The sequence below is a fragment of the Mobula birostris genome, chromosome 20, assembly GCF_030028105.1.
Source record: "Mobula birostris isolate sMobBir1 chromosome 20, sMobBir1.hap1, whole genome shotgun sequence".
NCBI lineage: Eukaryota > Metazoa > Chordata > Chondrichthyes > Myliobatiformes > Myliobatidae > Mobula > Mobula birostris.
Genome location: NC_092389.1, coordinates 30102792 through 30116725, shown reverse-complemented (window position 1 = coordinate 30116725; position 13934 = coordinate 30102792). Strand labels below are relative to the sequence as shown.

General features: G+C 43.1%; 1 protein-coding gene across 8 annotated transcripts in view; it reads right to left on the bottom strand.

Moving 5' to 3' along the window:
• st3gal4 (ST3 beta-galactoside alpha-2,3-sialyltransferase 4) overlaps nt 1–13934 on the bottom strand; it is a 131835-nt gene that overhangs the window by 91557 nt on the left and 26344 nt on the right. For 2 of the 8 annotated variants that reach the window (XM_072238429.1, XM_072238431.1), the window contains exon 1: nt 9616–9685. The exons of 5 other annotated variants lie outside the window; for them this stretch is intronic. The gene's annotated coding sequence lies outside the window, so the exon portion shown is untranslated. Of the gene's footprint in view, nt 1–5708; nt 5779–9615; nt 9686–13934 lie in introns of those variants that run through there. One more of the 8 variants, XM_072238430.1, reaches the window with a different exon arrangement.

The window sequence follows — 13934 nt, the reverse complement described above, 5'->3', positions numbered from 1 at the left end:
AAAAAGTTTTTCCTCAACTCCGTTCTAAATAGCCTACCCCTTATTCTTAATCTGTGGCCTCTGGTTCTGGACTCAACCATCAGCGGGAACATGCTTCCTGCATCCAACGTGTCCAATCCCTTAAAACAGTAATGTGTCCAAATATTTATTGCACTTAAGTTAAAATGTGACTAAGGTTTGGGCAAGAAATCCTTCTCTTTAAAAGAGAACCGAGGGGCATATGGAAGATAACAAAGTAAAGAGAACAGCATTAAAGCCATGGTTTTGTATTAGAATACTCATACAGTACCTACGAAGTTACTGAAAAGAGAAGGCACACTGATGTAACAGGTCATGTTACCACCTCAAAGCTCCAATGACCCAGGCTGGATCATGTCCATGTGGAGCTTGCACATTCTCCCCATGACCATGCATTTCCACCTTTGTCCCAGGTGCGTGCTGATTGGTACGTTAAGTAGGCATTGTAACTTACACTATCCCTTGGGATTTTCTCAAAAATCGAGGCATCGCTATGTCAAATACTGTCATGTATAGATGGAGGAGGATCAGGGCAGATGATGGGTCAACTAATAAACAACAACCAGTTTACAGGGAATTAAGAGGTTGATGAGATTTCTTAATAAACTGGCACAAACCAGATGGACAAATGGCCACCTTCTATGGCACAAAACATACACTCTGAACAGTAGGTGCAGAAAACAGGTCACAAGAAAGGAAGAGAATACAAAACAGTTTTCAATTTGTGACACATTAGAGTTATGAAAGGCTTGTGGCCAATTAGGGTTGTATAATTTTGAAAACATTCAGTAAGATTATACTTCACCAAAACGACCCTGACGGACAGAATTATTGCCCCTTTGTGATGCTGTTGTCCAATGTTGTATCTCAAGATGTTTGTTGGAAAAAAAACTTGCAGCAGGATGGCCCTCAGACTGGAAAAGTGTTGGTCATGGTTGGTCCATGTTTTAAGGCTTGGATCACTATGACAATCACAGCCTCTGTTATATCCTCTCTGACTTCTTTCACAAACCCATAGCATACATAAACAATCTGAGTTTGAGCACTGATAGCAGAAGCACAATGGATAGGGTACAGTAGTAAGGAATTTTTTCCCCATGGCATTTGGAGGGGCACAGCTGGTACAGACACCACCTCACAGTGCCAGTGACCCAGGTTCAGTCCTGACCTCTGGAGCTGAATAGAGTTTGCACATTCTCCACATAGGTTTCCTCTGGGTGATCCAGTGTCCTCCCTCATCCCAACAACGTGCAGGTAAACTGCCTCTCAGGCGTGTGATGGAATCAGCGGTTCGTAGATAAGAATATAAGGAGAATAAATATGGGATTAATATGGTATTAGTTAAATAGCTGATGACTGGCACAAACTCAGAGAGCCAAATAGTCTGCTTCTATGCTGTATCTGTGGCAGACATGTCCAAGACCAAAGGGCTTAGGTTTGCGATGAGAAGAGGTTTAGCAGGGATCTGGGGAAGAACTTTGAAGCTGAAGTCTGAAATGCAGAGCCTGAGGTGGTGGCAAAGGGAGGAACTCTCACACATTTAAGAAGCATCTGGGTGAACTCTAGCCTCATCAAATGCTGAATAATGGGATTAGTATAGACAAATACTTGATTTGTGGAATAGACATGATGGGCCAAAGGCCAGTTTCCATGCTGTATGACTTTATAAAGATGGCAGATGGAAAGGAAAATAATTATAATAGTCTTATACAAAACTCTGACTCTACCAGAGTAACACAAATAAAATGCTGGGGCATCACAGCAGATCAGACAGCTTCTAAAGAAATGAATAAACAGTCAGCATTTCAGACTGAGAGCCTTCTTCAGGACTGGAAAAGAAGGGGAAATAAGTCAGAATAAGAAGATGTGGGTAAGGGAAAGAGTACAATCTAGAAGGTGATAAATGAAACCAGGTGAGGGGGAAGGTGGAATGAAGTGAGACACTGGGAGGTAAAGCGCTGAAGAAGGAGGAACTTGATAGAGGAAGAGAAAGGGAAGGAGGGGCACCAGGGGCAGGTGAAGAGTAAGAGTAAAAGGGAAGGAGTAAAAGAAGAGGGAAGGGGGATTCATTCTGATTCTACCAAAGTTAATTCCGAGTTGGGAACCCCTTTGCAGAAAGTAGATTAAAATTACAGAAGAAAATGCCACCATCTCCGAGTTAAGATGATAAAATATTGTGCATGATATAAGGAAAATTTCTATAACAGTCAAAAGACACAGAGGTAAAATTTAAGTTCTGTTTTAAAATTAAGTTTGATAATCAATAGCAATAACTTATGTTTTCATCTTTCCTTTTACAGAACACCTGAAGAAATTTGAAAGGAAAAAATTATTTTTAAAAGTTACCCTAACTTCATTAACTCTATTAAAAGAATTGCATGTCACTGGGGTAATTTCAAACACTGGCAATGAAAAAATCATTCAGAAGCAGTTCCTTGCCACACAGTTTGGAATACTTTGCCACAGGAAAAGGTTGAGACAGAAACTAATGGAGAGAATTGATAAAATATTTGAAAATATGGAAAGACATATAGTTCTGGGGAAGATCTATAGCAACCTTGAAAGAGCACGATAAAGGGTGGATCAATTGCAGAATCTCCTACCATACATTGTGGTGGGAGAATACTGTAGGAACACTACTACTCCAAAATAAACAAACTCTGAACAAACAGACAATAAATACAAGAGATGGGTTTCACCTTTTAAGTAACAAAATACGCTCACAGAAAATCCTTGACATTATACAGCAATCAAAAATGTTGGGGAAATGCCAGAAACATAATGCATGCTGTTAATTTTCCAGCTCAAGTAAAGACTATAAAAAGTGTATAGAGTATTTAACCTTTTTCCCATCTTCTTGTTGAAATGCAGTGCTCAGGAGTTAATGGTTTACTTTCTAAGTGTTCAAGGTTTTCAATTCAAGCACTGCAAGTGCCTAAACCGGTGACTAGAAGAACCATCTGAATGATTTTTGGCAGAGCTCATTGAGGGAGATATTTTGGCCAGCATACCATGGTACCTCCCTATTCTTCAACAAACCAAAATACCCTCTTTGACAACTGGATCATACTTCAATGTCTAGAAGTCCTCTAAGAGAATTCAGCAAAGATCAAATTAAAACAGGAAGAGAAGATTGAAAAGCAGTGAGTGAAGTTAAGAGGCAGCAAAAACTAAATCAAAGAGGGAAGGCAGTTATAGCACAGAAAAATGTTAAAAATTAAAGGCACTGCAGATTAATTCTCATAGCATTCCAAATAAGGTAAATTAATCAATGGCACAAATAGAGGTGAACATTGGGCAAATAGGATTAGAGTAGATGGGCAAAACTGTCAGCATGGACATGGTTTGAAGGGCCCATTTCTGTACAGTATAATTCTGACTTTCAAACACAGTGTAAAATCCTGTCATATTATGGTCACTCTTTCCCCAAAGGCCCCTTAACAACAATTTATCCTTTTTATTTGCACATAATAAGATCCAAACTGCCTTTTCCCCCAGTTAATCCATCAACGTACTGATCTAGCAAAGCATCTAGTATGCATTTCAGCAATTCATCTTCATCATTACAGTAAATCTGATTTCCCGTCTCAATGCAGGTTAAACTCTCTATAATTTCTATATTATCCTTGTTACAAGCACCTTTGGCTTTCTGCTTTATGCCAAGGCCAGTACTATAAGCACTTGGTCATCCTGGCACAGCAAAGATTTTGACAAGCTGGAGAGGGTACAGAATAGATTTATATTGTTCAGGAGATGTAGGATAGGAGTAACAGCCAGTTAATAGAAACAGGAGCAAAAACAACCACAAACCGTTGGAGGAAATGCAAGTTAACCAGTACCTATGGAGGAAGAGCAATGGGCAGTGTTTCACGTCAAGACTCCGTGTCAGCAGTAACAGTGTAGACAGAAGATAGCCAGTATACAAAGACAGGAGCTGGTGACGCACCCCCACTAACCCAAGGCACATCCCAATTAACCCTGGCCACACCCCCACAAACCCAATGACTTGTGTAAGGGGGGGCAAGATACAATAAAGGCAAGTGTTGGACCTGGTTAATGAAGGCATGGGCCAGATCAAAGTGGCAGTGTTGCGTGACACTGAATCTCAAGTGATGAGAGGTGGAACTGGGTGAAGTGGTAGGTGATTGAGAGATAGAGACAAATGGGGATAGGAGTGTTCAGAGAGAGGTGAGTGGGTATTAGGTGGAAACATACAAGGAGATTAAAAAGTTGGGCAGTTCAAGCCAAGTAGGGGAAGAAAGAGACAACGTAGAGAAAGTGGATTAAATGGGACCATCAGAGAGGGATGATGGACAGATGGAACCAGTTGGGGGAGTGGATGAGTGGGCCAAGGCAGCAGAAACCCAGGTGGATAGATGCAAGGGTGATGTACAGATGGAACCAGGTGGGTGAAGGAGGGAATTAATCTAAATAATGAAAGGGAAATGGAAAAAGTGAGCAGAGGGAGAGAGAACCTGTGTAGACTGGTGGGAGTAAGAAAGAAACATGCTTATTTATTTATTGAGATATTGCATGGAGCAGGCCCTTTCAGGCCTTCGAACCGCACCACCCAGAAATCTTGCAATTTAATTCCAGCCTAATTATAGGACAATTTACATAACCAATTAACCTACCAACCAATACAGCTTTGGACTGTGGAAGGAAACCACAGCACCCAGAGTAAACCCACATAGTCATGGGGAGAACATACAAATTCCTTACAGACAGTATGGGAATTGAACCTGGGTCACTGGTACTGTGAAGTGTTGTGCTAATCACTACGCTACCGTGCCATCCCGAAATGAATCCGGATGAAACACCAGCTCTAAGCCTTTGAATTACTTCATCGCACATCACTAGACTCCCAGACGCTATCCATTGCACCACAGAGCTCGTAGTCATGGGAAATATGAAAGTGCAATGTTGACACAATTGGGCTGAAGGCTGCACAACAGGGTATGAGGTATTCTTATTCTAGTTTGCATTTGGAGGATAGCAATAATAATCATCAAAACTGAATTTGATTTCTTATTGTTATCTTTGCATTTAATAAGTATAAGTGCATTATAGACAAAGACAAAGAAACCCTAGGAAACTAGCTTGTCATGCTGGATAAAGATCTTTTCTATCCACAGCTCCAGACTCCGTGTGACTCAGTCACAACTGCACCAAGCACTAAGTGAAAGGAAGCTTATAAAGTTGTTAGTAGGAGCAGTAGTCTGGGGGAATAAGTGCATTTCAGAGCCCAGCTAAAGGCCAGCTAAGAAACTGATAAAGGCAAGAAACAATGTGATAGAAGACTACTAAGAAAAATAAAAGCTAGACTATAAAAGCTTTTTACAAGTAAATAGAAACATAGAAAACCTACAGCAGAATACAGGCCCACAAAGTTGTGCCGAACATGTCCCTACCTTAGATATTACTAGGGTTACCTATAGCCCCCTATTTTTCCAAGTTCCATGTACCTATCCAAAAGTCTCTTAAAAGACCCTATCGTATCCGCCTCCACCTGCGTTGCCGGCAGCCCATTCCATGCACTCAGCACTCTGAGTAAAAAACTTACCCCTGACATCACCTCTTTACCAACTTCCCAGTACTTTAAACCTGTGTCCTCTTGTGGCAACCATTTCAGCCCTGGGAAAAAGCCTCTGACTATCCACACGATCAATGCCTCTCATCATCTTACACACCTCTATCAGGTCAGCTCTCATCCTCCGTCGCTCCAAGGAGAAAAAGCTGAGTTCACTCAACCTGTTTTCATAAGGCATGCTCCCCAATCCAGGCAACATCCTCGTAAATCTCCTCTGCACCCTTTCTATGGCTTCCACATCCTTCCTGTAGTGAGGCGACCAGAACTGAGCACAGTACTCCAAGTGGGATCTGACCAGGGTCCTATATAGCTGTAACAAGTACAAAGCTGTAAATAAAAAGGAAAAGATCAAATGAAGGTCACCTAGAGTCACTTATATGTAGAAACAAGGAAATGGCTCAGGAACTAAATTATTTGACGCCTGTTTTCTCAGACAATGAACACTTAATGACACTTATATGACAGAACTAAAGATCTAGTGAAGGTGAGTTGCAGAAAATAACTATTTATTACAAAATGTTGCTAGACACCTTGGTAAGCTTGAAAGTTACGTCAAGGACCTCAGAATATAGTATCAGGTACTACTACTACATTGACTCAGGCCTAGGGAGCCGGCGTCAGGCATATCAGGTATATCACTGGCATATGTCATGAAATTTGTTGTTTTGCAGCAGCAGTATGTTGCAAAACATAATAATAAAAACCATAAATCATAATAAGTTTATCTTAAGGTAAGAAAGTGAAATTAAATAAGTAGTGCAAAAAGAGAGGGAAGAATACTGAGGTGGTGTTCATGGGTTCAATGTCCATTCAGAAATCTGATGACAGAGGGAAAGAAGCTGTTCCTGAAATGTAGGGTGTGTATCTTCGGGCTCCTGTACCACCTCCTTGAAAGTAACAATGAGAAGACGGCATGTCCTAGGTGATAGGGGTCCTTAATGATGAATGCCGTCATTTTTGAGGCATCACCTTTTGAAGTTGCCCTCGATGCCAGAGAGGCTAGAGCTCATGATAGAGCTGGCTGAGGTTGTAACTTCCTGCAGCTTTTTCCAATCCTGTGCAGTGACCCCTCTATACCAGACAGTGATATAACCAGTTAGAATGCTCTCCACGGTACATGGAAATTTGCCAGTGTCTTTGGTGACATATCAAGCCTCCTTAAGCTACTAACGAAATATAGTCACTGTTATGCCTTCTTTGTAACTGCATCAATATGTTGGGTCCAGGTTAGATCCTCAGAAATATTGACACTCAGAAACTGGAAACTATTCAGCCTTTCCACCTCTAATCCCTCAATGAGGACTAACGTCTGGTCCCTTGACTTCCACTTCCTGAAGTCCACAATCAATTCCTTGGTCTGATTGATGTTGAGTGCAAGGTTGTTGCTACAATACCACTCAACCAGCTGATCTACTTCACTCCTGTATGCCTCCTCATTATCATCTGAAATTACGCCAATAATAGTTGTGTTATCAACAAATTGACACATAGCATTTGAGCTGTGCCCAGCCACACAATCATTGGTGTAGAGAGAGTAGAGCAATGGAGTAAGTACACATCCTCGCTGTATGTCAATGTCGATGGTCAGCAAGGAGATGTTATTTCCGATCCACATTGACTATGGTCTCCTGAAAAGGACATCAAGGATCCAGTTGTGGAGGGAGGTCTAGAGGCCCAGAGGCCCAAGTTTTGGAGCTTTTTGATTAGAATTGAGGAGTATGATTGTGTTGAACACTAAGACGTAATCAATAAATAACAGCTGGATGTTGGTATTACTATTGTCCACGTCATCCAGGGCCGAGTGGAGAGCCAGTGAGATTGCGTCTGCTGTAGACCTATTGTGGTGATAGGCAAATTGTAGTGGGTCCAGGTCCTTGCTTAAGCAGGGGTTAATTCTAGCCACACTGAACTCTCAAAGCACTTCATCACAATAGATGTGAGTGCAACTGTGTGATAGTCATTGAAGCAGCTCACCCTGCTCGTCTTGCGCACTGATATGATTGTTTGCCCTTTTGAAGCCAACGGGAACCTCCACCTGCAGCAGTGAGAGATTGAAGATGTTCTTGAACACTCCTGACAGTTGGTTGGCACAGGTTTTCAGAGCCCTACCAGGTACACTATCAGGGCCTGACACCTTGCGCGGGTTCACCCCCTTGAAAGATGTTCTGACATCGGCCTCCAAGACAGAGATGGATAGGGATTCGCACAAAAGTGTAGTTTTATTCTTTCTTTCAAAGCATGCATAAAAGGCTCATCTGGGTGTGAAGCATCACAGCCATTCATGATGTTAGCTTTCGCTTTATAGGAAGTAATAGCCTGCAAACCTTACCAGAGCTGTTGTGCATATGATTCCAGCTCTAACCTCAATCAAATTGTTTTTCCACCCTTAAAATAGCCTTCCATAGTTCATACCTGGACTTTCTGTACAGTTCCAGATCACCGATCGTGAATGCTACAGATCTAGCCCTCAGCAGACTACGGGTCTCCTGGTTCATCCATGGCTTTTGGTTTGGGTATGTCTGAATTTTCTCTATTTCTGTATAAATATGACCTAAAATGTGATCAGATCTTCATGCAAGTCTTAAAACTAGATAAAGAGAACCCAATTAAATAAATAATACAAATACATTATACTTGTTCATTTGTTTATCGAGAAAAATTATCCAATATTACATGTACTTGTTAGAAAAAGAATATAAACCTTTACTTTCAGTAACTGGTGTGACCCCCTTGTACAGCAATAATTTCAACCATTTCCGGTAACTGTTGATCAGTCCTGCACATCAGCTTGGAGGAATTTTAGGCCATTCCTCCTTACAAAACTGCTTCAACTCTGGAATGTTGGTGGGCTTCCTTGCATGAACTGTTTGCTTCTGGTCCTTCCATAACATTTCTACAGGAGTAAGGTCAGGACTTTGACTCAACTATTCCAAAACACGAATTTTCTTCTTTTTAAACCATTCTGTTGTTGATTTACTCTTGTCTTTCAGATCATTGTCTTGTTGCATCATCCAACTTCTATTAAGCTTCAGGTGATGGACTGCTACCCTGACATTCCCCTGTAAAATGTCTTCATACAATTTTGAATTCATTGTTCCCTCAACGATTGCAAGTTGTTCAGGCCCCGAGGCAGCAAAGCAGCCCTAAACCATGATGCTCCTTCCACCATGCTTCACAGTTGGGATGAGGTTTTGCTGTTGGTATGCAGTGCCCTTTTTCCTTCAAACATAGCGTTGGCAGAAATACACATTAAGTTCAACTTTGCCTCATCTGTCCACAGAACATTGTCCCAGAAGTGTTGTAGAACATCCAGGTGGTTTTTTGCAAACTTGAAGAGGGGTAACTTTGAAGGTATGAGACGTGAATTAGCTAAGATAGACTGGCAATTCAGAACCTGGACCGAGATTAGGAAAAACTTCTTCACACAGAGAGTGGTGAATCTGTGGAATTCTCTGCCACAGGAAACAGTTGAGGCCAGTTCATTGGCTATATTTAAGAGGGAGTAAGAAGTTTTTCCTAATCTCGGTCCTAAAAGGCTTCCCCTTTATCCTCAAACTGTGGCCCCTCGTTCTGGACCTCCCCAACATCGGGAACAATCTTCCTGCATCTAGCCTGTCCAATCCCTTTAGGATCTTATACGTTTCAATCAGATCCCCCCTCAATCTTCTAAATTCCAACGAGTACAAGCCCAGTTCATCCAGTTTTTCTTCATATGAAAGTCCTGCCATCCCAGGAATCAATCTGGTGAACCTTCTTTGTACTCGCTCTATGGCAAGGATGTCTTTCCTCAGATTAGGGGACCAAAACTGCACACAATACTCCTTTATCTGCCTGACGTTGGCCCAAGGTGGAATGTACACCGCTACCAGGATGATGGCAGAAAGCTCCCTCGGCAGATAAAATAGACGACATTTGACTGTTAGAAGTTCCACATCGAGTGAGTAGGACTGAGGCAGAACTGCCTCATCTGTGCACCACGATAAGCTTAATCATAAAGCATACTTCACCTCCTCTGCCTTTAAAAGACTGAGCTGTCCTGTCTTTGTGGAGAACGATGAAGCCATCGAGCTGCAGTGCTGTGTCTGAAATGGTGGGGGATAGCCATGTTTCCATGAAGCAAAGTGCACAGCAGCCCCTGATGTCCCTCGAGTACAGTAATCTTGCTCTGAGGCCTTCAACTTTATTTTCCAGAGACGGTACATTCACCTGCAGCATAGTCAAGAGTGGAAGTCTAAGGACTCTGCATTTCAATCATACCTGTAGCCCAGCGTGGCGCCTCCACTTCCATTTTCTTAAAGAGGAACGGCACTCGCAACCTGAGTCTGCCGACCAAGGTTAGTTGACTTTGAGTATCGATATTTTTTTTTTTAAACATCTTAAAACAATATTGCTTACTGAAGTACTCATGGCTGTGACTGTGGATTTCAGCTGTAGTCGTCATAAATGAGAATATTTGATGATTCCCACTGGAGCTGCATGCAATGGCGCCATCTTACTGGAAGTACGCAATGACCTAAATCCTAGAGGTTTATAGGAACACAGACAAAATGCTGGAGGTCAGACAGCATCCATGGAAATGACTAACAGTCAACATTTCGGGCCAAGACCCTTCATCAGGACTGGAAAGGAAGGGGGAGGACGCCAGAATAAGAAGGTGGGGGGAGAGGGAGTTGGACAAACTGGAAGGTGATAAGTGAAGCCAGATGGGTGGGGGTTTCAAGAGGAAGTAAAAGCTGGGAGGTAAAAGGTCAGAAAGATAAAGGGCTGAAGAAAGAATCTGATAGGTCAGGAGAGTGGACCATGAGAGAAAGGGACACCACGGAGAGGTTATAGGCAGATGAGAAGAGAGGTGGTAAAAGAAGAGCAAGTGGGGATTTGAAGGGGGGGGGGAAGAGGGAAAAACTACTGGAAGTTTGGAGAAATTGATGTTCATGCCATCAGGTTGAAGGCTACCCAGACAGAATATAAGGTGTTGCTCCTCCAACCTAAGAGTGGCCTCATCATGGCTAGAGGACGCCATGGACCAACATGTCAGAAAGGGGATTGGAATTAGAAATCTTGCTTTTTGCGGGTGGAGTAAAGGCTTAAAAAGGGATTAGAGGGGCACCCTCTTCATACATAGGATGGTGAATATCGGAAGCTGCCAGAGGAAGTGGTTAAGGCAGGTACTATACTAATCATTTAAGAAGCATTTAGACAGGTAATGGAGGGGTTGGGCTTCAAGGAATATGGGCCAAATGCAGAAAATGGTAGACCGTGATCATCATAGACTGATTGGGCTGAAGGGCTTGTATCAGTGCTGTATTGCTCTAAGAAATCAAAACTTACTCTAATAAGAGAGATTAGTTCAAAGGAATTAACACAAGATGCTTTAATAATTGTTATATACTACAAATTGCTAATGGACAAGACAGCTAAAAGTGGAAATAAACAGATCCTTCTGAGATTGCCAAACTGTGGCTTTTGCCAACACCCCCCCCCATAATCACTTTTCTTTTCCTCATATTTCACAATTCTGACAATGACATCATCTTCTCATCATGACAGAGCCTTCAATTGAGTCTAAAAGGAATGCCAAATTTGCAAACTTTTCCTCACTTAAAATACATTTTCAAAATAAATGCTGCTGTCAACATTGAAAAATGCTTAAAGGGGAATCATGTGATACAATGACAGAGACGGCTGCTTAGAACAGTGTTCCACGCCGGTGGTATACAATTATTCTTTAAAAATGTATCACTGTTGCAGCTCTAAAGTGTTACTGTCCATGTAAGATGCCAAGACAACTTAAAATGAAGGCTTCCGGAGGTATTAAGAGGCATTTGTGGTCGCAGTGCTCCGGGCAGAAAGCCTCTGAACAAAATGGCGGAGGACCATCACTTGAGGGAGACCAACATGAGGTGAGTCATAACTTGGCTGACATATATGCGGCTTTGAAAAACACCTCCTTTGAAAAAATGACCTGGTAGGCCTTGAAGATATACGCCGACCTACATAGTTAGTGGAGTCAAAGCTGTCACCACTGATAACCAGGCTTGCAGATGTCGAGAAGTGGGTTAACTATCTAGAAGCAGCAGATAGGGAACGAGAAGTCAACCCATTGGCTAGCAAAGCAGATATTGACCAGCTAACAGATAAACTGGAGGACATGGAGAAACCGTAATCGGCGCAACAGTCTCCAATTCATCGGCATTCCAGAGGGAAAGGAGGGGCAGAATATCATTGCGTTCATGGATAAACTGGTCTCGGAGCTTGTCGGCGATCAGGAGGAAAAGCTTGAAATAGAACGCACACACAGAGCGCTGGGCCCTAGACCTATTACCGGATATAGGCCTCGGCCTATCCTGGCAAGGTTCCTCAGGGCAAAGGATCGAGATTTTGTGCTGCGAGCGGAGAGGGTCAAGGGCAAGTTTTCCTGGGACAACAATCATGCTATGATCTTCTTGGACTTCTCCAGACCCACGCAAGTAAAACGAGGAAAGTTTACAGAAGGTCTTGAGAGACACACTTGGATTACTTGGGGATCAGTCAGTCAGTCAGTGGGTGCCGTCGCAAATCCGGGGTTGGTGGCTATGCACCTCCATCTTCTTCGATCTTGCGACAGCACTGAGTACTGAGCACTGAGTACAGCCTCTCCTCCAGCTTGTTCTCGCTGGCCGCCTTCGAACCCCCACCGAACTCGAGCCCAAGGCCGTGTTGGCCTTCAGCCACGGCTGTTTCTTCAAGCTTGGCCCTTTCTTAGGTGGAGGCCTTGGGCAGGTCCAGGCACACGGTGCAGCGCCCAAGTTCATCATGTCTCTTCTAACAAGGTGCATAGCATACGATTGTAGATACGTGGTGAGGCTTTAATCTCTTCCACGGAAGATGGTCATTGGCTCACAAGGAGCTCATCCGCCCTTTGTCAGGTCTTGTTTTTTTTAGTCCTGCTGGGTGTCCTCACACCCTCCTCACCAGACTAAGTCCGGTGTGGGAGCCAGCCCAAGTCGCCGACCACTCGACCAGGGCCCCCTGCTGAATCTCTCTGAGTGCCCGGCGCCCGACCGAAAACCATGGTCGAGCGGCCGGAAACCTTGGGGATAAATACTCTCAAAGTTCGATCCAGACAAGTATAATGGTAGGAAGACAAATTGTACTTAGAGGTTGGAGGAACTTGGGGGGACCATCATTTCAGGAGTGGGTCAAAGAAATAGCCAAAGTAGCAGCTTTTGAACGCATGTCTTACAAACAGTTTGATAGATTGGACATCTATACACAAAAATGGGGCAAATATTTAGGTTTCCTGGGGGGGGCAGGAAAATAGTGGTGAATGTGTGGTGAAGCATATAGTAATTTTATGTATTGCACTGTACTGCTGCCACAAAAAAAGCAACTTCATGACATATGTGAGTGATGATAAACCTGACTCTGATATGAATTGAGCTGAATTGAATTGACTTTATTTCTTACATCTTTCACATACATGAGGAGTAAAAATCTTTATGTTACATCTCCGTCTAAATATGCAATGTGCAATCATAGTAATTTATAATAAATAGAACGGTCAATGTAACATAGAAATACACTCAAATCAGCGTGAGTTAATCAGTCTGATGGCCTGGTGGAAGAAGCTGTCCTGGAGCCTGTTTGTCCTGGCTTTTATGCTGTGGTACCATTTCCTGGATGGTGGCACCTGGAATAGGTTGTGGGGTTGGGGTGATTCGGGTCCCCAATGTCCATCAGGCCCTTCTTACACACCTGTCTTTGTAAACATCCTGAATCGTGGGAAGTTCACAACTACAGATCCGCTGGGCTGTCCACACCACTCTCTGCAGAATCCTGTGTTTAAGGGAGGTACAGTTCCCATATCAGGCAGTGATGCAGCCAGTCAGGATGCTCTCAATTCTGCCCCTGTAGAAAGTTCTTACAATTTGGGTGCCCATACCAAACTTCCTCAACCGTTTGAGGTGAAAGAGGTGCTGTTGTGCCTTTTTCACCACACAGCTGGAGTGTACAGACCACGTGAGGTCCTCAGTGATGTGGATGCTGAGGAACTTAAAGCTGCTTACCCTCTCAACCCCAGATCCATTGATGTCAATAGGGGTTAGCCCGTCTCCATTTCTCCAGTAATCCACAACCAGCTCCTTTGTTTTTGCGGCATTGAGGGAGAGGTTGTTTTCTTGACACCACTGTGTCAGAGAGATGACTTCTTCCCTGTAGGGCACCTCATTATTGTTTGAGATTAGGCTAATCAATGTAGTGTCGTCGGCAAATTTAATTACCAGATTAGAGCTGTGGGTGGCGACACAGTCATGGGTATACAGGGAGTAAAGGAGGGGACTTAGTACAC